The 22,101-nt window shown below is 39.5% G+C and overlaps 1 pseudogene; it reads right to left on the reverse strand.

Annotated features, from left to right (window-relative positions):
• Positions 1-1,396: 1,396 nt before the first annotated feature.
• On the reverse strand, positions 1,397-18,983 carry LOC114699902 (annotated as a pseudogene).
• Between the last annotated feature and the right edge of the window lie 3,118 nt (positions 18,984-22,101).

Raw genomic sequence — 22,101 nt, forward strand, 5'->3', positions numbered from 1 at the left:
TATTATATAACAGCTAAAAGCGTGCCCAACAGGCATGTATGCAAGCCAGCTGTGGAAGTATGTGTTATCAGAAAAAAACCTCTGTTCTTACATGACTTAAAGCTAATCCAAAGTTTTTACAGTTCACCTTTTAAACACACTCTTAAGTGTGTTTTACCATTTCTTTAACTCTGTTCATTTCCTTCCTAATCAGTCATGTAGTCAACAAGCTTAGGGTCAATGAGTGTCCAGTTGAGGCTTAATGATTTCAGTTTGACCTAATGATTTCCATCTCCATCTCAAGTCGTCTTAGTTCATGAGACCTTTGCTTATTACCAAAGCCACCACTTTTTTTTTTTTTAAAGTCTTCTGGTTATGAACAAAGGTAAAATGCAGTTTAAAAAAACATTTTAAAGTGTACAAACAAAGATGCTAAGATTTCTTCAAGTAACCTGGGAAACTTTGCCACTAAATGATAGTTGGTCAGCTGGACACTGGCATGTGAATTTGGACCATAAATGGCAGGATGAGATTCCCAGGGTTAATGTGGGAAACTGAGCACAGCACTGGCCCTCTGTGCTGTCAACTATGTTGGTTTATCCTTCAAACCCAGGCACACATTAATCTTCTACTTCTATTCTGCTGTGTACCATCCATGTTTTCAAACAAGCCTGCTTTCAGGCTTCCCCTAACAGTTACAAGTTCTGAGCCATCTGATTTTTTCCAATTTCATCCTCCCCTCTCTCAAAATCACTCTAGTTTTTCCAGGTTTTTGAAACAATCCACAAGAGGAGCCCTTCCTTGCTCGATTCCAGCATCCCTAAGAAATATTATTTTTTTCCTCTATGTTCCCTGAATGATTTATTTTTTTTGAAATTGAATCTTACAGTTGGGGATTCACTATATTAGTTGGGGATGCAATGTTAATCACCTATCCTTTTAATATTTCAGTTAAATAGTCTGAGTCATCAAATAACTTTTCCAACTATGTTCTCTTACATCTAGGGCCCACATTCTAGAAAAAGTCTGAGAAAGACATAAGTGCTAAAATAACCACTAACACTTACATGGTACTGAAAATATGCATTTTACATATATTTCCTGATTGTTGTAATTCTATCTGTTATATATAATTCTAACATGTATATTATACACGAAGATATTTTGTTACCCAGAGGTCAGAGAACTTGTTTCAGGTCATTCAACTGTTCTTTGTGTCTCAAACGTGTTATTTTCAGCCACTTTCACAGAAAGCTACAGATGCAAGAGGAAGAAAGAGGTTTTGTGAGCAATGCTACAAACCAGGGTAGCACCAACAGGTTTGGAGCTCAGGTGGCGTGGCGGGCCAGAGTCTAGGACAAAGAGGCTCTTTTCTCACTTCGGAGAGGTCTCCTTCCGGCTTCAGGGCAGAGAGGATTCATCGGAAGACAGCGTCCCCAACACCCTCAGGGTGTTCTCCCTGGCAGCGGTGGGATCCCACGTCCCCGGCACATTTCCCCTCTTCTTGCATCAGCTGTGTGGACACAGAGAACATTTTGTGCTCAGAGAATAAAGCTGAGGAAGATTTTTTTCTTTGCATGTAAAATATGTTTTATTGTTCTTTGAAAGGGTTCAGGATTTGGTTTTAAATCAGGCTGCACACCTTTCAAAAGCTTGACATCTCTCACCATGCCAAACTGGTGTGAGGAAGATTTTGAGTGTTACCTATCACCAGGGGATTCTTCACAGGTATCACAAAGGACCTTGGTAAGACTTGGGTAAGCTGTCAGGAGTCCTTGTCTATGAGGCAGTAGGTAAGAGGCACTGAGGTCTGCATCATTGTCATGGCTGAGCTCCCAGCGCTCACGAGGTAGCTCTGTGGGTGACCTCCCCTAAACCCCACAATTAGCTCTGCAGAGAGCCTTTACTATTTCTGCCTTGCTGGAAGCCAGAGAAGTAACTTCCTGAAGATCAGTCTTGCTGCGAGCAGCAGAATTGGAGTCCACACCCAGCCGTCTACTTTGACTCGTGTTTGCTCCCCTCTTCAATACCGCCTTCTCATGCTCGTTTCTTTTAAGACACTTCCGTGTCTTCAGCTTGACCCCAGCAGGCCAAGCATTCCTTTCTCGACGCTTAGCATTTCTCATGACCTAAAAATTAGAATCCATTGATCTTCCCGTAAAATGAATTCCCCAGTGAAAATTTCCCCCTCTTTCACCGTCCATCAGTTTCAGTCTGCCCTCCAATCTGGTGGTTCTCAATGCGGGTTTTTTTTTTCCCAGAAAGTGTGGGTTTCTGATGTCTTATCACTTTTAACACGAGGGTGTCTGTGTATGCCACAGCTGTTCAGCTGTCATGTGGTACACAGATGACAAGAACCCTCCATTTCCCACAGTCCACCTCACAGAAGTGTTTTTTTCAAATGTTCACAACAAAGTCAGTTTCCCAAGGCATTACGTCCTTCATAAATCTCAGCATTTTCCTGCTTAAGAAATTCTCCAAACTTTTTCTTTAATTGGAAAAATAAAAGAGAAATACAAAAATTGTTTCTCAAAAGTATAAAGGAAGAGGGGGTGGCTCTAGAATATTGTAGAAATACAGTCCTGTGGGGGATTCCACACTGGACTGGTCTCAGTACTTACCAGTTCTGATAACACTGTAAGTTTAATTTTTTTCATAGGTAATGAGGTCCCGCAGTACATATGATTGTTGGAAATTTCCGAAGAAACTCCAGTTCATCTCTTGCTAAAGGAGAGGGCAATGCCAGTTCTTAATCCAGTGTTAGCCCTCATCTCTTCTTGAACCTGTATTCAGTTTTGCTGTTATTTGCGTGTCAGGGAAGCATGTTTTATTCATTTGGACACCTCAGCTGCCATATGACTACTCCCCAGGGTGGGTTAGTTTAACCATAAGTGCTTCTATTTTCCTCTCAGCTGCACTGAGTGACTTAGCTTAAGGAAGTAATTTGGGGTGGCATCTTCTTGGCTTGTACCAAATTCAAAAAGGTAAGACCACCTCAGGGTAGAGAAGAATTTATGCACCCATGCTACACCATTGAAGTTTTTATTGTATTATTCATATGTAGACAGATTGTGCTTATATAAATTAAGTTTGTATATTTATAAGTATATATATATATATATATATTTATTTATTTATTCATAAGCTAGGAGAGGTTTATGGGGATGGAGATGACTAGAGAGGCCGAAGACAAAGCTTTGTCTCTGAGTCATTGTCTTATAGTAATGCAAAATTTTCTAAACTGCCTAAAGAAACATCAAGTATATTAGGGCAAGAATATTTCCCCATAATATTTTAATTACAACAAATGTTCTGAGTCTCAGAAATGGACCCATTCCTTTCTAATCTCTTTCCTTTATTAATCTTCATTGTTTCATTTATTTCTAATTTGAACTGATTTGTAAAATGAAGCATCAGTTCCAAAAATATGCTCTGGGCTTAATACTCAAATTCTAGGAGGTTTTTCTTTTTCCTTTTCCCCCCCTTTTTTTGAATAATGTTTCCTTCCTTTATCAATCATGAATAAACTACTTGTCCTTCACCTTGTGGATATCTAGAGGAAGTTCAGAATGGACAACAATGAACAGTCGTGAGGGTTGTATCAATGCTGGGCTGTGGTATCTTATCAAAGTGGCTGTTGCTTCTCTAATAATATATCACTGCATTGAGGCTGGTGTTGGAAAGGCTATGGACTGTGGAAAAGTATAGCAAAGTATTAAAGCATGTAAAGGGGGAAACTTTGTTGAGGTAGATTGTCATATATGTATGTATCAGAATCTCACAACTTTGCGGCTGAACACATGCCCTAGTATCACAGATAGCACGTGACTCTCCACAGTGAACGTCACCCTCATCGACAGATGGCCAAGCTCTGTATCCTACATATACTACTTCCTCCCCAAATTCTTCCCCCATCTACCCTCCTCTCTCCATAAAGTCTGTTGTCATTCTCTGTGTTGAATGCAAGTATTGTTTTAACCATTTTTCCCCTTGAGGCAAGTGTCCTACCTTTGTTATGGTCAACTGAATTTATGTCTTAAAGCCTCTGTGGATTCTCAAAGTTTCTACAAAGAAGCTCTTAGTTGTGTAGTTTGTCTCTGAGTTTTTCTTCCGGTGCTGATGATGGAGAAAGAGCCCTGTGGGTGCTTAACAAGTCCTCTACCATTAAACTAATCTTTGAATTCTTCACTAATAGTTAGTGTAATACAGAGGAAGGAGCAATGCCAGAGACAGCTGACAGTCGCTGAGGATTTGCTATGACTCAGTCAGTCTGAAAGCAGTCTGTTAGTCCTTGGAGATAGAAGTAAGCACTACTATTTTCATTTCACAAGTCATATTTTCATGACCCAAGCCTTCAAACAAGTGAATAATTAGTAAAGACTCAAGCCCAGGCATTTTGACTTTGGAACTGGTGTCCTTAGAAGAAAGGCACTAAATTAGAAAAAAAGAGAAGAAAAATATGAAGTTACCAAGCAGTTGAGTTGATCACAAAGTAGAGTTGGAATGTGTGTTTCAGTCTCATATTATGAGATTATTCAAGTAATCAAAGCCCCACTTAGATGTGTTCTAACCCTCTCGAGCCATTCCAAAAAAAAAAAAAAAAAAAAAAAAAAAAAAAAAAAAAAACACCCCACTTGGTGTGTTCTAACTCTCTTTAACCCATTATAAGAACACCATCCATAGTTTCTCTCAAAAATTATCTGGTCAGTTTTATCCTAATCTGGCAGGGTAGAATACACATCCAGGAACGTTACGACCCAAAGCTCTGTTATTAGCTGTAAGGTTATACAGCCTTTGATTCCTAGATGGCATATTCTGAACTTCACGTGTGGCCCATTTCTATCATGTTCCTCTGCTGCCTTGCTGACCAAACAACAAACAAACCTGCTTTCCATATTCTTGGGCTTTAATTTCCCCTCGGTCTCCCTTTTCCAAGGTTGAGTAAGTCATCCTTTTCATTCTATCTACTTTGGTCACTTTTTAAAAAAATACACTGCAACATTTGTGTTCCTCTTCTTTGCCCCTCCAGGTTAAATGCAAATGATAAGGTGTAATCATCTGAGTTGTTCAGGTGCTGATCTAACACTTGGCTTTCCTTTGGAAAACTGCAACTGTAAGGCTGCGCAGGCAGAGGCAGGAACTTTATTGTCATAGAAGATTGCACAGGCAGAGGCAGGATCTTTATTGTCATGTGCACGGTATGAAATCAACACAATGGAGCAGATGGGAGAGCGAATGTCACTGCCAGCTGGAACTTTAGAAAAGAATGATGTTCTTAGAACCTCAGGAGTCACTGAGCACTGTTGACCTTGTCTATGTTTGGCAATGATTTAAGGATATATGTGACACTCTGGCTTTACTCAATTGCTCCATGTTTTAGGGGATCATGGATTTGATCTGGTGCATGATGGAAGCAGCCTGGCAATCCCTGAGCATGACACTTTGGGTTGGGGTGCACTTCAGAGCTACTTTTGGTATTTTCTTCAGATCAAGAGTCATCTTGATAGAACAATACCAAACACATTTTTCTTTAGTCCAACATTCCTGTGCTTACTGCAGAGAACTAGAACAGCATGGTTTTTCTTGCATTTGGGGCATGCGGAGTTGCTGAGAATCTATAGAACTTCAGTAGTGATTTCTATTTATTTCACTTAGTGTCTATAAAGTATTTGGAATTAGTCAAAAACTTTGATTTTTCTTGTCCATCCTATAAAATACATATATATTTTTTTCCCCAACAGCTTTTTATTTAACATGACTTACTTTAGCAGAAAGAGCATATAAATTAAGTACTGAGTAACCCTAAGCCACAGTGCAACCTAGTTGTTCCCCATAATTACTAGTTGTTGTAGTTAGCATTTCTATTGCTGCTACGAAACACCATGACCAAAAGCAAGGTGGGAAGAGGACTTATCTAGCTTATACTTCTGAATTGCTGTTCATCACTGATGGAAGTCAGGACAGGAACTCAAACAGGGCAGGATCCTGGAGGGAGGAGCTAATACAGAGGCCATGGAGGAGTGCTGCTCACTGGCTTGCTTCCCATGGCTTGCTCAGCCTGTTTTCTTATAGAACCCAGGACCACAACCTAGGGGTGTCCCCACCCACCATGTTCTGGGCCCTCCCACATTGATCATTAAATGAGAAAAGGTCTTGCAACTGGATCTCACTGAGGGATTTTCTCACCTGAGGTCCCTTCCTCTGATGACGCTAGCTTGTGTCAAGTTGACACACAAAATCAGCCAGTACTATGTTCTAATTATTATTACAGAGAAAGAGACAGTTTCATTACTAGCAGTTTTGTTACTTTATAATTTGGGGAATCCATTGTGGTTATTTGGGGAAGGAGTTGAATCAGAGGCCTCCTCTAATTATGCACTCAACTCATCTTCATGAGCTTCTTAGCTATTACTCCTGCATTTCCTTTTGTTCTTTTGGATTCTTAACATGCTCTCTCTTTTTTTCTTTTTTTAAAGAATTACTTTAATTTTTGAAATTATATGATAAATAGATCATTCTCCTCCCCTTTTCTCCCTCCAAGCTCTTCCATTACTTTCTTTTAAACTTATATTTAGTATACTTATATATTAAAATGTATTTATTTTTATTTTTATATATTTAATATTTAGCACATAATATATTATTAATATAAAGTAATAATATATTACATAGTGAATATAAAATATATTTAATATACTTAAAATTTAATAAATTTTAAATATATATTAAAGTAAAATGCATATATTAAATTAAAAGTTTATATATATATATATTTATATATATTTATATAAAATAATATATATATGTATATATATATATTCCTAAGTACATAAATACAACCTGCTTAGTCTGTACAATGTTATGTGTATGTATATGTTTTCAGGCCTCACCATTTGAATTGGGTAACCAATTGATGAGCTCTTCCCTGGGGAAATCTATTTCTCTGGTTCTCAGCATTGCATTCCTTAGTTTCCTGAATTTCTTTTTGTAGGGTTGAGACCTTTTGAGCTCTCTCCCTTACAAGTTAGCACATCTATTAATGTCATCCTTGTTTGGGTCGTGTTTAAGCAGACATGTTTGGGGAGAGTTCATATATGTAGCATCTAACATTTCTAGGAGACACAAATTCACAGCACGTCCCCTATTTCTCTGGCTCTTACAATGTTTCTGCTTCTGCTTCTGCAATGTTCCCTGAGCCTTGGGTGCGGGATTTGTATTATAATTCTGTCTGTTGGGACTGGCTTCCATCACTCTGCATTTTGATTGGTCATAGTTTTCTGTAATGATCTCAGACTGTTGCAAAGACAAGCTTTCTTAATGAGGGTTTGAGAACTACAAGTCTCTGTGGGTATACCTACAATTATTTAGAATGTAGTTAGGGATTGTGCTCATTTAGTAAAGTGGTGGTAAAGTCATTTAGTAAAGTCATGGATCCTCCAGGATCCTTGACATTATTTGCCCTGGGTAGTTGCCTAGGTTTCTAGTACCAAGCACGATTTCTCTTTTATTTATTTGGTATCAAGCTCAATTAAAGAGCTGTTGGTTATTACCAAGGTATGTGTGCCAATACTTTATGCTTTTGGTCATCATGCAATGCTGGTCATTGTTGTGATTCATAGGCATCCTAGTTGGGTAGGACTCTTGGTTGCTTCCCTGTGGGATGACTCATCCCTAACAGGCTTGAGGGCCAGTCGGCCCAAACCAGTAATAAGGTACTTTCTGAGAGCCAACCTGGGTCTGTCTAAGGGTCATAGCAACAGTAGCTGACACATGATCTGGAGATGACCTGGACTAATTAGAGGCAGCCACGTCACACCAGCAGATGCATATTCATCAGACCTTCCCCCAGGGCATGGTGGAGGGTATATAAGGCTTGCCTCTTCCTGAATAAACTGAGCTTATTTCAACATTCTCCCAGAGTCTGTGTCATTGACTCTGTGTCTTCTTGGTCCCCTCCCCCAAAGGGAACAACAGCACAGGACCCTGTCACACTTCACTCTTTTGGAAGCTTGCATGGTGCTTTCTGATAACATGAAAACCACTACTCAGGGAGGAGGTTTTTAGGTCAGTTCCAGCTCAGTAGCCTCTGAGCCCTGTGTTTGAAATGCATTTTGTCTTCAGTAACAGGAACTTAACCTCCATCTATCATGGGGCAATAGCAATAGGCTGTTATGTTTTAGTAGTCTCTTGGATAACCATGACTAACAACTCACAGGAAAATGTCTCATGCCTGATATTGGGGTTTTTGGTAGATGGTCTGTGACTTTTGTGGGAAACATTGTCAGCCCTGATAGTAAATTTTTCATTTAGACTAAGGATGTATATTTATACACTGACTTATTTTTAGTAGTATAATTACTTAGAAATTTTTCAGACATCCTTTATCTTATTTTCCTCTCCTTCCTCCTTCTTCTGTATTTACTCCTTCTCCCTTCCCTAGTTAGAGCCTTCATTTTTCTTATTTCCCCCTTTAGATCACTTGTACCTTGATACCCCTCTCTTTACCACATACCAGCTTTGCCATGGTCCTATTTTATTCTGCTGGTTTCTGTAATTACTCCAGGTTATGTATTACATCTAAGATGTGGTACTAGGAGCCTCAGGAGAAAGAGAACACAGTGTTTGTCTTTCTGGGTCTGCCAACCTTATTCTATATGATCTTTTCTAGCTCCATCAATTTACCTGTATTTCATTTTTCTGTACTGCTGAATATTATTCCTTAATGTATAGGTACCATCTTTTTATTATCTATTTATCAGTTAAAGGACATTTGTGTTGTCTACATTTCTTAGCCATTGTGACTAGAGCACCAGCAGACACGTTCTCTTAACATTAGTGTGTCTGTGTTTCAATACTGCCTGTCTTAGAACATATCCCATTAACTTAAATGTGCATGCAAATTATCTGGAGATGTCAGCAGACAGAGTCTCTGTTAGTTTGGTGAGATGGTCAGAGTATGCATTTATCAGTGTCAGGTGGTGGTAATGTGGCTGGTCTGATTAGAGAGTACCTTTATGCATAATGAATTCACAATTAAATCAGTGTGAGCAAGGTTAATAGTCCTTCAATTAACTGGTCAGGCATTGAAAAAGTACACAGTAATGCTGTCTACAAACTGGCAAAAGCATGAATTCTTTACTATATATTGTAGAGCCATTTTATTTATTTCCACTGCAATACCACCACATTCATGCTGTTCTTAGTCTTCTCAACTCTTGCAGTTGTTGCTGAAGGCACCCCCCCCACACACACACATACACATAAATGCTTGTGCCCTGTTTGCTGCCAGCACTGGCTATACAGCAAGTTTGAAATCAGTTTGAGCTACGGGAGACCTCCTCTCTCTCTCTCTCTCTCTCTCTCTCTCTCTCTCTCTCTCATACACACACATATAAATTGCATATATAATCACCCCTCTAATGTATAAAATACTGCAAATGTCTCTTGTTAACTTTCAATATGAAATCCAAATTTAAAAAAAATTGAAATTAAAATATACTTACTTAATTTTTCCTTTTCTTCCTTTCAACGTACCCTCACTTTGCTCATTCTTTTAAATTTGTGGCCTCTCTCCTTCTAAAATTGCTGTTGCATATTTATATATGAATATATATTTCTAAATATATAAAGACAATTGCAAAGATTTTGCTTAATGCCTGGCTTTCCCTTTGCTTTCCTGTTGATGCCCCAGCTGTTCTGAGGAGAAACTTGCTAGTTTGATCACCTGTTTAAGCCTTCCTCTCTAGCTGCTCTTTTGCCTTGAATCCTTCTATTCTTTTTTATATCTAACATCTCTCTTCTGACCTTGTACCAATGCCACTGCCTCAGACAGCCCATTTGACTTCCCAGATTATTGGGGTATGATGAGATAAGCTGTTTTAGTGCTCCCTTTGCAGAGTATCATCATAGACCTAGTTATATAATTAAATATGCAAATTAGCCTGTTCTGCCTGATATTGTACTATACAAGGACATGAATCTTCTCTGTCTCTTTATTTTTTAAAGATAGTGTGACCAGCCCAATGTCTGGCACAAAGCAAGTGCTGAAAGATACTTCAGAAAAGTATGATTTTTGAAAACAGAAAGGGAATATAATATTTCGATTCATCTACTTTCTTCTGTTCAAAACAGATGGTTTATCAGTTTTCAAGTAATCAGGCTATTACAAAAACACCCGTCCTTAAAACACAGCCTAGTCCCTTAGTTGTACTTTAAAGTGTATGGATCCCTCCAGTATGCCTATACTCTCCCCATGTTATACATTTTTCCTCTAGACTCCATGAGATGATTAATAGAAAACTTAAATTATTTACATATAAAAACCCCAGCTGCTCATGAATCTGAAAGTGTTTAATACACTGCCACATACAACCTCCTACGGCTTCATAAATTGTTTCCGGTGACACACTGCCTTTGTATATGGTGAAATATTATATTTACTTAAGAATTCTGTGTCAAAAAGAAAGATGAATGGGTGAGAGCATCCCAGGAAACCTTTGTGATTTTATTATTTGGATCTTCTAAGAAGCCACTTCTTCATCTTTCTTCCCTTGACTAATTTCATGCCTATTAATTTATGAAACTATGGACTGAAACTATTTCTTGATGCTCTGCCATCACTCTGGGGCATGGGGAGATGAAGCTCCAGGTGCCTGACCATGGGCCTGCAGCCTCTATGTCCTTCGGCAGTTTGGACCCTTGGTTCTCTGGTCCACAAGGTCTCTATGATCTCTTTAGAAAGCATTAATTTATAATTATGTTTCAATTTCCCAAAATGACTGTAGAATCACATTGGATTTCAAAAGATCCATGTATCTATCTTGTGTATAGTGAACGAAAGATAATTCCAATGGATAAACAGAAGTGACTCTGTTTGTGGCATCATGCAGTTATCTCCTGCGCCTCTTGATTAGTCTGATCGCAAAAGGTCAGAGACAATGTCCTCGGTCTCCATAGGCATACATATTCAGTTTCTCCAAAGTGGTAATTCAGTTTTATTCTAAGTCTTGGGTGAAATGGGGAGAATTGTTCTCTTCAGATCCACTGTGGGCCCTAGGCCAGCAGCAGCTGTCAGCTCAGCAGGGTTTCAGCATGGCATTCAATGTAGACTGACTCAAAGCCCTTGCCAAGGATGAATGAAAGCCCCATGCTTATGGGAAAACACTTAGGTTGTCTGTTCCCTTCGGTTTGCTGTTGCTTTCCAGGCCAAGTCTCACTTAGCAGATGTCAGGAAAAGGCTGTTCTGCCATCAGGGTTAGTGGAAATACCAATTTTGTCAGTGCAGCTCAAAGGTGGCTGCTGGATTTCTGAGCTGAGATGTTCTGTCACTGAAGGACCTGACTCAGCAGCGTGATACCATTACTCTCAAGTCACATTTCCCTCTCATTCTTACCTTCTCACATGCACATCTTCATCTTATATTGTTTTCAACAGTTTCATACTATGGCTATTAAAAGTGTTCTTCTTACTGCCGTTGATTGTTCTTACAAATCTTGGCTTAGCTTTGGCCTTCAATTTATATTAATAATTTGAATGAACACACAAGCATTGGTGAAGTTTTTAAGTCACAGAAAAAGCAATAAGGTAACCAGTCTATGAGTGCCATGACTTGGATATAAAGATAACATCAAAGGCTCATGTGTTGAAGGTTTGGGCCACCACATAATAGTAATATGAAGAGGTGGCTGGACTGTGACAATATTCACCTCAGCAATCAATTATTCCATTTATAAGTTCATAGGTAAATGGACTATGAGAAGGAGAGCTCTGGTTTGAGGAAAGCGACTGAAGCCACACTCTTGAATGACATAATTTGCTCTTCTCCTTTTGTTGTCTATCACTCTGCTTTGGGGATAGCCCTGAGTCCACAGTTTCATCTCTGAAAGACCTCTTGCCCATGTGAGGTTATTTGGAGAACAGAAAAGGCTTAAAAACATTCACATGGAAAAAACTTCAGGCCTTGGTTTGAATTCTCTTCTCTTCGTTTGAATTTCTTATCTGAATATATTTCTTTTGTTTTTCTTTTTCTTTTCTTTTCTTTTTGTTTTGTTTTGTTTTGTTTTGAGACAGGGTTTCTCTGTGTAGCTTTGCGACTTTCCTGGAACTCACTCTGTAGCCCAGGCTGGCCTTGAACTCACAGAGTTCCGCCTGCCTCTGCCTCCCAAGTGCTGGGATTAAAGGAGTGCACCACCACCACCAAGCCCTGAATATATTTCTTTTATCATGTTTCTCTCTAAAAATGTTGCATATTCCTTTTCATTCACTTATAGGACTGTTCTGAGCTGTGCCATGTTTTACAACTGGGACTAGGCACAGGGACTCAATAGTAAACAAAGCCACTGTTTCCTCCTGTGCTGCACTCTAGTGAGAAGAGTCCACAGTAGGCAGTTTGACAACCATAAAGGTAAGGGCATTGGCAGATTTCACCGGTGAATGGCTCTTTCACAAACTCTTCGTAGAACTAGGTTTAAGCTGAGAGTTGAATAACAGGACTAATTCAAACACGTGAAGAAAGACGTTTCAGGCAGAGAAAAAGGAAAAGAAAAGGACATGGAAGGACACATATTTGGAAACTAACAGAAGTCCAGGGGAGCTGTAGGATATCAGAGCATGTCCCGATAGAGCTTAGTGAGCCAGACTGGGGAAGAGTCATAAGACACCTTTGCAGGCCATAATAAACCACCGAACAGTATGAGGCCCTATGTAAAAGGTCATTTGTGTATGAATCTAGGTGATGACACAAGGAATCACCTGACATACTGACATTCAAACTGATATGAGAGCTGAAAGAGAAACTCAGCAACCCCATTCATTGTCCATAGCAAAGTATTTACAACAATCAGGTTCTGCATTGTCAACAGTACAGCACATGTTAAATTTAGATAGTGTTGTATAGTCTAGCACTGAGGACATTTCCAGTGGGTACATTGACACATTGTGTTGTAGCAAGCTTTCTTGTCGGACTGTCTTGGCACAGCCAGGCCCCAAATAATGACAGGGAAACTTGTTATTAATTACAAAAGCTTAGCCTTTAGCTTAGGCCTGTTTCCAACTAGCTCTTATAACTAAATTAAGCTGTTTTTATTAATCTATGTTCTGCTACATGGCTTTTACCTCTTTCTCATTCTATATGTCCAACTTACTCTATGTCTCACTGGCATCAATCTGCCTTTCTTTTCCCAGAGTTCCTCTCTATTCCTGAAAATCCTGCCTATTCTCTCTGGCCTAGCTATTGGCCATTCAGCTCTTTATTAAATCAACCAGAAGTCACCTTAGGCAAAGACACATCTTCACACAGTGAGGTGTAAACACATCTCACAACATTGTATCAATCATTCAACACCACATACAAGACCTATTTATCTAGGTCAGGCAAACAAATGCAAATTTCTGGTCAGACTCCACTGAGCCAAACCTGCTAAGAAATAGTCTAAAATAGCCTCAAGAAACTCCTTTTAGCTTTTGATTTCCATGGCTCTTCTCTACATGGATGCCTATCAGGCTTGGACTTTGTACAATATTCCACATCTGCTAGTATTTTACTCTTTTTTTTCATTCTTAATATGCTTTCATCACCCTCCCCTGTTCCATGTTAAAATGTGATCATTTGACTCCTAAATCTTCCCTCTGCTTGGTTTTTCTATGAGGCTGACCATTAAGCTATAAACTTCTAATACTTTAGAAACTTTAAATACTAGTGCACTTTCTGTAAAATTCCAACAAAGCACTTTTAAACCTATTTCAAACGAATAGATTAATTTGTTTCCTTAGGCTTTGTAAATAGTAGGTTGAGCCAAAGGTAAAAGAATATCTTATTATTATCTGCATTACTGTGCTTTGGAGCATGTGACTAACTGGCCCAGAACTGGGAAGAGACTCCTATAATGAAGCCAGGTGCTAGAACAGCACATGTCCAGTGTGTTCATATGTAGAACACATCAAATAAGTAAGCTATTCACAGACATCCATTACATAGCAGAGGCCTGAAATAATTATTGTGCTCCTGGCAGGAGATGGATGTGGACAATAGACATTTATGTAGAGTTCACATTAAGGGATTACTGCATTATTTTTGAAACATAACCATCTGTAATTGGAAAACTAATAGTTCTGTATGTCTTGTTCTTTTCTGGTTTCTGCTTAATATTTCTACTTTTTTTGATCTGAGTCTAGATGTGAGAGGCTGCTAAGTGGGATAGTATTTAGAAGTTAATAAAACTAAACTTAACTTGCCAGGAGGTAGCTATTGAATAAATAGGATGTTCAAAGTATACAGAATCTGGTATTAAAAGATACTTAAAAAGATGCTGTTGTCAAAATATGTAAAAACCATGATTCTTTTCTGATATGTAAATGATATAAATAAATTAACATATTTCATACACTCAGCACAAAATGATAATAATTTTAATCTATATATATATAGATATATATCATCAGTATTTGCATATATGTGATCTTTTTCATGGCATTTCTTAACCCTGAGTTCCTAATTTTGAGTTTCTACCTGAATATTTCATTGATGATCTGTCTTCAATAATAATGCTTTATTCACTTTGAGACCACAAAGATCATTTGCAGAAAGATTACAAAGCATGAGAGGCCTTTGGTTAACAACCTATTTGCTTTTCAGAAAACCCAAATGTTACTTAATGGACCGAGACCATTTTGAGTAAATTTGTTATTTTAACTTGAAATACTAATTAAGTGCATCTAATTTTCTTTAGCATTAAAAGCAATAGCTATATAGAAGAGACAGGTATACAATGCTTAGCACAGAAGGTCCCAAGTTAAGAACTGTACCAACAGTCACAGCTGCCAGTTCTTTTAATTATATTTATTTTTATTGTTTTATGTATATAGGAGATTTTCTTCATCTACACATGTGTGCCACCTGCATGCCTGGTGCCCAAGAAGACCAGAAGAGAAGGTCAGATCCCCTGGAACTGGAGTCACAGGTGATTGTGAGCCATGATGTGGGTGCTAGAAATGGAACTGGGATCCTCTGGAAGAGCAGCCAGGTTTCTTAGGCCACTGAGCAATCTCTTTATCACAGCTCCTTCACTTTTGATTATAAATAAATAAAATCTGCATTATTAGAAAAAATTGTCTATCCTGTATTTCCTATATGGGTTTGATCTTAAAATATCCACATGGCTTGTCTTTCCTTGTTGATAACTCAATTTAATAAATTCAATAAGTGTGTTCTGAAAATAAGTTAAAAATATCCTTTTTTATGCTTTGTCAATAAGTTTATTATCTTTATGAAAAGAAAATCTTCATAAAAAATTACTTTTTCTTTTTGCCGCCTGCTTCTGGGCTCTGAGGAAGGTTGTCTCCATTTGAAATCAGTGACCTGATTTCTCTTGGCAACATTTTGATACAGCTCCACCTCTTCGTATTTAACTTCCCTCTTGGGCTTCTTCTTATGAACTGGTTTCTTAGGATAGCAGCATGATCTTCTTAAACATCTCCATGTCTGGAGTTCTCTTCTTCACTATGTGCCGAGAGAGCTGTTTCTTACAATCGTCTCCATCACCATCCATTGGGTAACACATGTAGTTTGCACTATTCTGAGCCAGACTGTGCCTCTGCTCAACTTCTGCACTGAACGCCTTGCTTCAGAATTATAACCAGGGAATCATTTGGTACTGTGAGGGATAGACAAGGCTTCACCCACGGATCCCTTCACAGCCCAAACACTTAATTGCTAGTTGTGGTTTGGGCATTATCTGCATCCAAATACTGGCCAGCAGCAGACCAGTACAATATACTTCAGCATAATCTGTCAGGTCAGCTTTAACAGGATATTTTGGTAGTTCGTGTGAATATGCGGCACAGACCATCTTATCCCCTTCTGTATTGACATAAGAAACCCGACAGATGGATTCTCTGTTAGTTAAATGAACTATCATCCTGTATTTGGATGTAATGTTCTTATTTTTGTTCCAGATCACCAATTATTTGTTGGCATGGTCAGTTTCATCCTCTCATCATCTCCTAAATTTCACTTGATATCTCTTACCAGAGTCCTTATTCTTGACTTTTACGACTCAATCTTGCAGAAGAGAGACCTGCAGTACTTACACCAAAGTGCCCAGGGGTCACTTCCACGTAACAATACACAGAAAGTCGGGGAGAGCTTTTTCCCAAGCATTTTCCCTAGGTCTTATTTATGTCTAAAATTCAGATGAGAGAGGTGAAGGGACACGGACAACGTCACACTGGAAATGAGTGCCTTTTCATGATGGAGTCACAAATGTATCGAGTCCGGTTTCCTCTCTTGTCCGTGTATCCGTTTTAAAGAGATCAAACCACTTGGTTTTTGGTGCTTGCTCTATGACACTGGAACCATGAGGTCCCTTGGGACTCTACTGGGTAACAGCACCATTAGCTGTAAATGGTGGCTGCCCATACGTCAGCTTGGCTGTGAGACAAAGCCGAAAGCGCACTGAGAGCAGGCTCCATGCTTTTTCTCCAGACTCCGCAGAGTAAGGCTACGGAAGTCCATATTTTCAGCATGTCCAGTGGTCAGACTCAAGGCGGCCTAGGCCTCAAAAGCAAATCTTTGTATTTTCTTAATTAGTGCTTCTACAGGGGGACTGAGTCTCTAACATATTTTTCCCAGGCCTCTCTGGAACTTTCTATGGCTTATTGCTCAGAAAGGAGGAAAACAAACAGAGACAGACCTTCTTTGTGTAAAGGTTCTCAGCCTGCCAAACTGGCGGGATGCAGATGCAATTTCCTTAGCGTTTGCAGCCTCGCTCTGACTTCTGCACAGGGAAGTTGGGAAATATTTATTGTAGAATGGGGCCCTGGGAGATTATTCTTGGAAGGCACAATCACTGTGAACCTTTGTGTGATGACCTAAAAATGTCTTTTAGCTAGAATTTTGCAAGTCAGATGTGATTGTTTCTATCCAACACACACACACACACACACACACACACACACACTACAAAAAAAAACAGAAAACAAATCTTCATATTTTGAAATTCAATCATATGGACTTGTTTTTTCTTGCTGAAGGTAATTTATATTTCCAGAGAAATGAAAAAAGAAGGTGTGTAATTTAGGAAAACACTTCAAGATACTATATTGTGCTCTCTAAGATTTTGTGAACCATTGAAATTTAAAGTAGTAATTTTTGTTTATTCATCAAACAGTGTATTTTAATACAGAAGGGTGCAAAATAAGAAGAAATACAAGCATTCTATTTAAGGGGCTCACAAAATGTACTAGTATCAAAAGACAGAGTAAACCTTTGGTATACTTAGCTGATTCCAAGTGTTCTATTTAAAATTTCCATCTTCCTTGAAATAATGTTTCATCATTCTCATACCATCCCTTGAACTCTTCCTTTTCTCTAGGTTTGTGTCTTAAGGTAGTGTCCTAAGTCAGCCTGAGTACTTGGCTAAAGGAATAGGGTGCATACAACTATACTAATGGCAAGTGTCAGGGTCCCCAGACAAAACAAGCAAGGGTCAACATCCCCAGGCACGTTGGTGTCTGTAGCTAGAGTTTTCCTGCCTGGCCCACAGTCAGGACAAATCTCTGTCACCGCCAGTCCCACAGCCACTCAGACCCAACCAAGTAAACACAGAGACTTATATTGTTTAAACTGTTTGGCCTAATGGCTCAGGCTTCTAGTGATCTAGTTCTTACATCTTAAATTAATCCACTTCTATAAATCTATACCTTGCCACACGGTCCGTGGCTTACCGGCATCTTCACATGCTGCTTATCATGGCAGTGGCTGGCAGTGTCTCCCTCTGCCTTCCTGTTCTCTCAATTCTCCTCTCTGTTAGTCCCACCCATACTTCCTGCCTGGCCACTGGCCAATCAGTGTTTTATTTATTGACCAATCAGAGCAATTTGACATACAGACCATCCACAGCACTTCCCCTTTTCTTTTTTTAAAGAGGAAGGTTTTAACCTTTACACATCTCCAAAGCCAACTTGGTATATTTGGGAATTCGGGGCATAGCTTCTCTTACTACTTCCTGCTGGAGGGGGGCGCTGTATCTTATGGGGACACAAAGAAAATTTTAGGATTATGGAGTAGTCCATGAGGGTGTATCGTCTGAGTCAGTTGCCTTAAAATGATTCTGGATGTTGGATCATCTGGGCCTTGGTGTCATCAGAGACCTTTCAGGGGGTCTTGGCTGGTCAAACCTGATGTATCTTAATCTGGAACAAATACATAGCCTCTGGCTTTCTGTGGAAACAAAAGCAGAGCCTCTTTTCCAAAGCAACATATCCTTATATCCAAATTCTGAAGTCAAGGTACCTTTAAAATATACATTTTGGCATAACTCAACAGCTTTTACAATCAAATTTTTTTTCAGTTACAAATATCAAAGAGAACATAATCCAGATTCTCTGTGTGATAGCCATCTTTACGTGGCTTATTTTTTATATTACCTTGAACCTATTGCTTTAAACTGCAGCATTCTAAGACTGAAATAGTGCTGTGGCTGTTGGCTCTGCCAACTTCAGCTTCCCAACATGGCGGTGGTACGTTTTCCATCAGCTCTGGGAGCCATCAACTCTCAGAAATAGTGGGTCTATGCTTCTATCAAAGCAGTGTGCAGCCCAAAAACCTCTTTTTTTGTTTTGTGCTAGCAAAGGCTAAATCCACCACGCAGCTTAATGTGCCACTTGCAGAGGCCTCATTCCTGCCATACTACAGGTCAAGAGCAAACGCCAGGAACCCAACAGTAGCTCAAACACGCAGGCAGGCTGCTGCTAACTTGAAAGAGACAACTAGGAACTGTTTTTAGCTCCATTTTAGAATCTTTTTTTCTCAGGTTTTAGGTGGAAACTCTTGCCAACACGTTGGGCACCAGGCGTCTGTTATGACTAGACTTTAGGACAATGTATCTCCCGCAGCTAATTCTTCTGGCCATCTTGATTCCTACCTGGTCTACAGCTGACAGGGTTTCAAGTTTTCCTTCGTGTGGTTGCACCTGAGCTACCTCTGGCTTAGTACTGGCTTCTGCCATGTGCCTACACTCATCCAGTTCCCTCAAAGTCAGCCTGTTTCATAGCTTTGGTATAAATCTATCTTATCAAACTAGTATGAAAAGCTCAGCTTAAGTTACAGGTTTTTTTTTTTTTTTTTTTTTTTTTTTTTTTTTTAAGAACCCCAGGTAAAGTTTGGAGGCCACTCTGCCTGACCCCTAAATGATGCTGTTCACTATGTTCATCTATACCAGCTGATGACTCAGGGATGTTCCAGAAGTGGCCTCCTTCAGGAGCCCGTAATGTGGAACAGATATAGCTCTTCTCTACTTTACTGAAATGTTCTCACTTCTTCACTCAGAAAGGACATCAGGAGATGTCTATTTCCCCAGACTTCAATTTATATCCTTCCCATAAATTTCCTAGCATGGTCAGTTTTGAGGATTATGTCATTTTGCCCAGATCAAATACGCTTCTTTGCATTCCATTGCCCTGCACACCACAACCAACCCTTGAGTTTACTTTTATTACCTAAAAGAGGAATGAAGTCTCTGTGGGATTGGAGCATTCTGTGATTATAAAAATGGTCTTCTTCCACCTTGGGGACCAAACCTTGCCACACTCTTCTCTTCCTGATAGCTAAGTTCCCTTACTAAGCTAATGAATTCTTCAGGTAAACGGGAGTAAAACTTCATATTTAGGAAGGCAGAAAGGAGCACACATGGTTAATGTTAAAGGCACCACCCAGTTTACCCTTAAGATGCAGGTCATGGTGGCTGGAGAGATGGCTCAGTGGTTAGAAGCACTGGCTTCTCTATCAGAGGATCCAGGTTTAATTTCCAGCACCCATATTGCAACTCACAACTGTCTGTAACTCCTGTTCTAGGGGATCTGACACCCTCAAACAGATACACATGCAGGCCAAACACCAGTGTACATAAAATACAATACAATACAAATAAATAAATTAGTTTTTAAAAGATGCATGTCGTTTCCACTTGCCTTTTCTCCAGAGATTAAATACTCTTGCCCAAATCTTCTTGTCAGGAACACTAAAAAAGTGAATGTTACCACTGTGAACTAGTGAGAACAGAAACTATCAACCACTTCTTGCAGTCATAATAAGCAGCATAAGGTGTTTCCCTAGTAGAAGCTGCTTTTGAATGCAGAGGAGTCTTTCATGGAAGAACAAGTCCTGAAGGCTGATAGTGCAGGAGGCAACATCCCCCACTCCCCACCCCTCACACCCCACCTCAATTCCCCTCACTCTCACAGGAGTGACTGTTTTTACACAGAAGAATATTTGCCATAGGCTCTTAAATGAGGAGATGGACAAAGCAGAGAAAATGGAAAAGGCCAAGAATTGTACAAGAAAAATGGAAGCAGCATGTGTTGGGAAATGTGCAGGGATACCCTCCACACTCTCGGAAGAATGGGAGACAGTTTGGAACGTGACTGAGATCTGTAATCTTTTATTTCGTCTTATCCTCTGATGAGAATATACATATGCTGTAGGACACATTAGATGAGAGTGTGAGGAAATGGATCTATAAACTCACTATTTGTTTTATTTTTTCATTTTGCATTTCTGATCAGTTTTATTCCTTAAGAATTTTGATGGTTTAATTGATTCAGGATTTTCGTTTTGTTTTGTTTTCAATTTGCAAGCATCAAGTCATACATGGAACAATTTGATCTGAAACAGATTGATTTTTATAACAAAACAGGTAAAAATAACCATTCTCTAGAGTTGTTACCACACAGGATGCTGAGACAGAATCCATACTGTGCTCTCTGCCTAGAAACTCCTTTCCTCCTGCTCCTTCTGTATTTTACCTTGTCTGCTGCCCAGCTCTGCATAGCAGTGGTCCCATAATGAGAGCATACTCTGTGACTCTTTATCATCCCATCCTTTACTGTTCCTGCTTAGTACTTATCATGATTTCAGGTTCTGTATTTACCTGTGCAATTTTAAAATGTCATCTATGTTGTACTATTTTAAATGTTAAATACCATAGTTCATTCACCAGAGAATTAAAAAAAAGGACAAAGAGACCCTGTCTCCAGTGACAGTGGGTCTAGCCAGACCAAAGGGGAGTGTTGAATCCAAACACCTCTGACCAGGCACAGGACACTTATTTTGTTGAGTACCAAGTTGTCTTCCTTCTTCTTTTGATTGACAAGAGCCAGTATCCACACCCATTACCTCTCCATTCAACTCACAATCCTTTTCCCCCTTTCTCTGTGGTGATATTTTATTTGTGCACCCCAATACAGCTTATCTGAAGATCAGAGGGAGAAGCCAGCCACTATATTAAACATAGAAGTCAGGCAATGGTAGCACACACCATTCAGGAGGCAGAGATAAATCTGGATCTCTGTGAGTTCAAGGTCACACTGAGAATAGAACCAGGCATGGTGGCACACACCCTTATTACCAGCACTAACCATGGAGGTCTGGAGGTCTGTACAGACAGACAAGAAGTGATGTAGCTGGGCAGAGAGAAGAAGTAAGGGGGCAGGGACAGAAAGGCTTATAGGTGTGGGTATACAGGAAGTAGTTTCTCTTTGGCTGAGGATTTTTTAGCAGTAAGCATGTGGCTGGCTTCTTTCTGCTTCCCTAATCTCTCAGTTTTTAATCCCCAATATATGGCTCCAGGTTTTTTACTAGTAAGACTGTTTAGGAATTCATCTTACATTTCTCTCTCCCTCCCTCCCTCCACTCTTCCCTCACTTCCTCCCTCCCTTCCTTTTTTTCTTTTTTACCCTCCTTTTTTAAATTGTGCAATCATGGATGCTGTATGGATTAGAGAGAATGTGTGTATGGAAGTGTGTCTATTCCGTTTACAGCAATACTGTTCTATTGCTGTAAAGAGACACCATGACCAAAGCAACTCTTAAAAAAGACAGACTTTAATTGGGGCCTGCTTACAGTTTCAAAGATTTAGTCCATTATCATCATCGTAGTGGGGCACATGGCAGCATGCAAGCAGATATGCTGGAGAGGTAGCTGAGAGTTCTACATCAAGACCCACACTCAGCAGGAAGAGTGAGACACTGGGCCTGGCTTGGGATTTGGAAACCTCAACCCCATTGACATACTTTCTCCAACAAGGCCACACCTCCAAATCCTTCTCAAGCCAAGGCCATCCTCTGGTG

The sequence above is a fragment of the Peromyscus leucopus genome, chromosome 20 (assembly GCF_004664715.2).
Source record: "Peromyscus leucopus breed LL Stock chromosome 20, UCI_PerLeu_2.1, whole genome shotgun sequence".
Lineage (NCBI taxonomy): Eukaryota > Metazoa > Chordata > Mammalia > Rodentia > Cricetidae > Peromyscus > Peromyscus leucopus.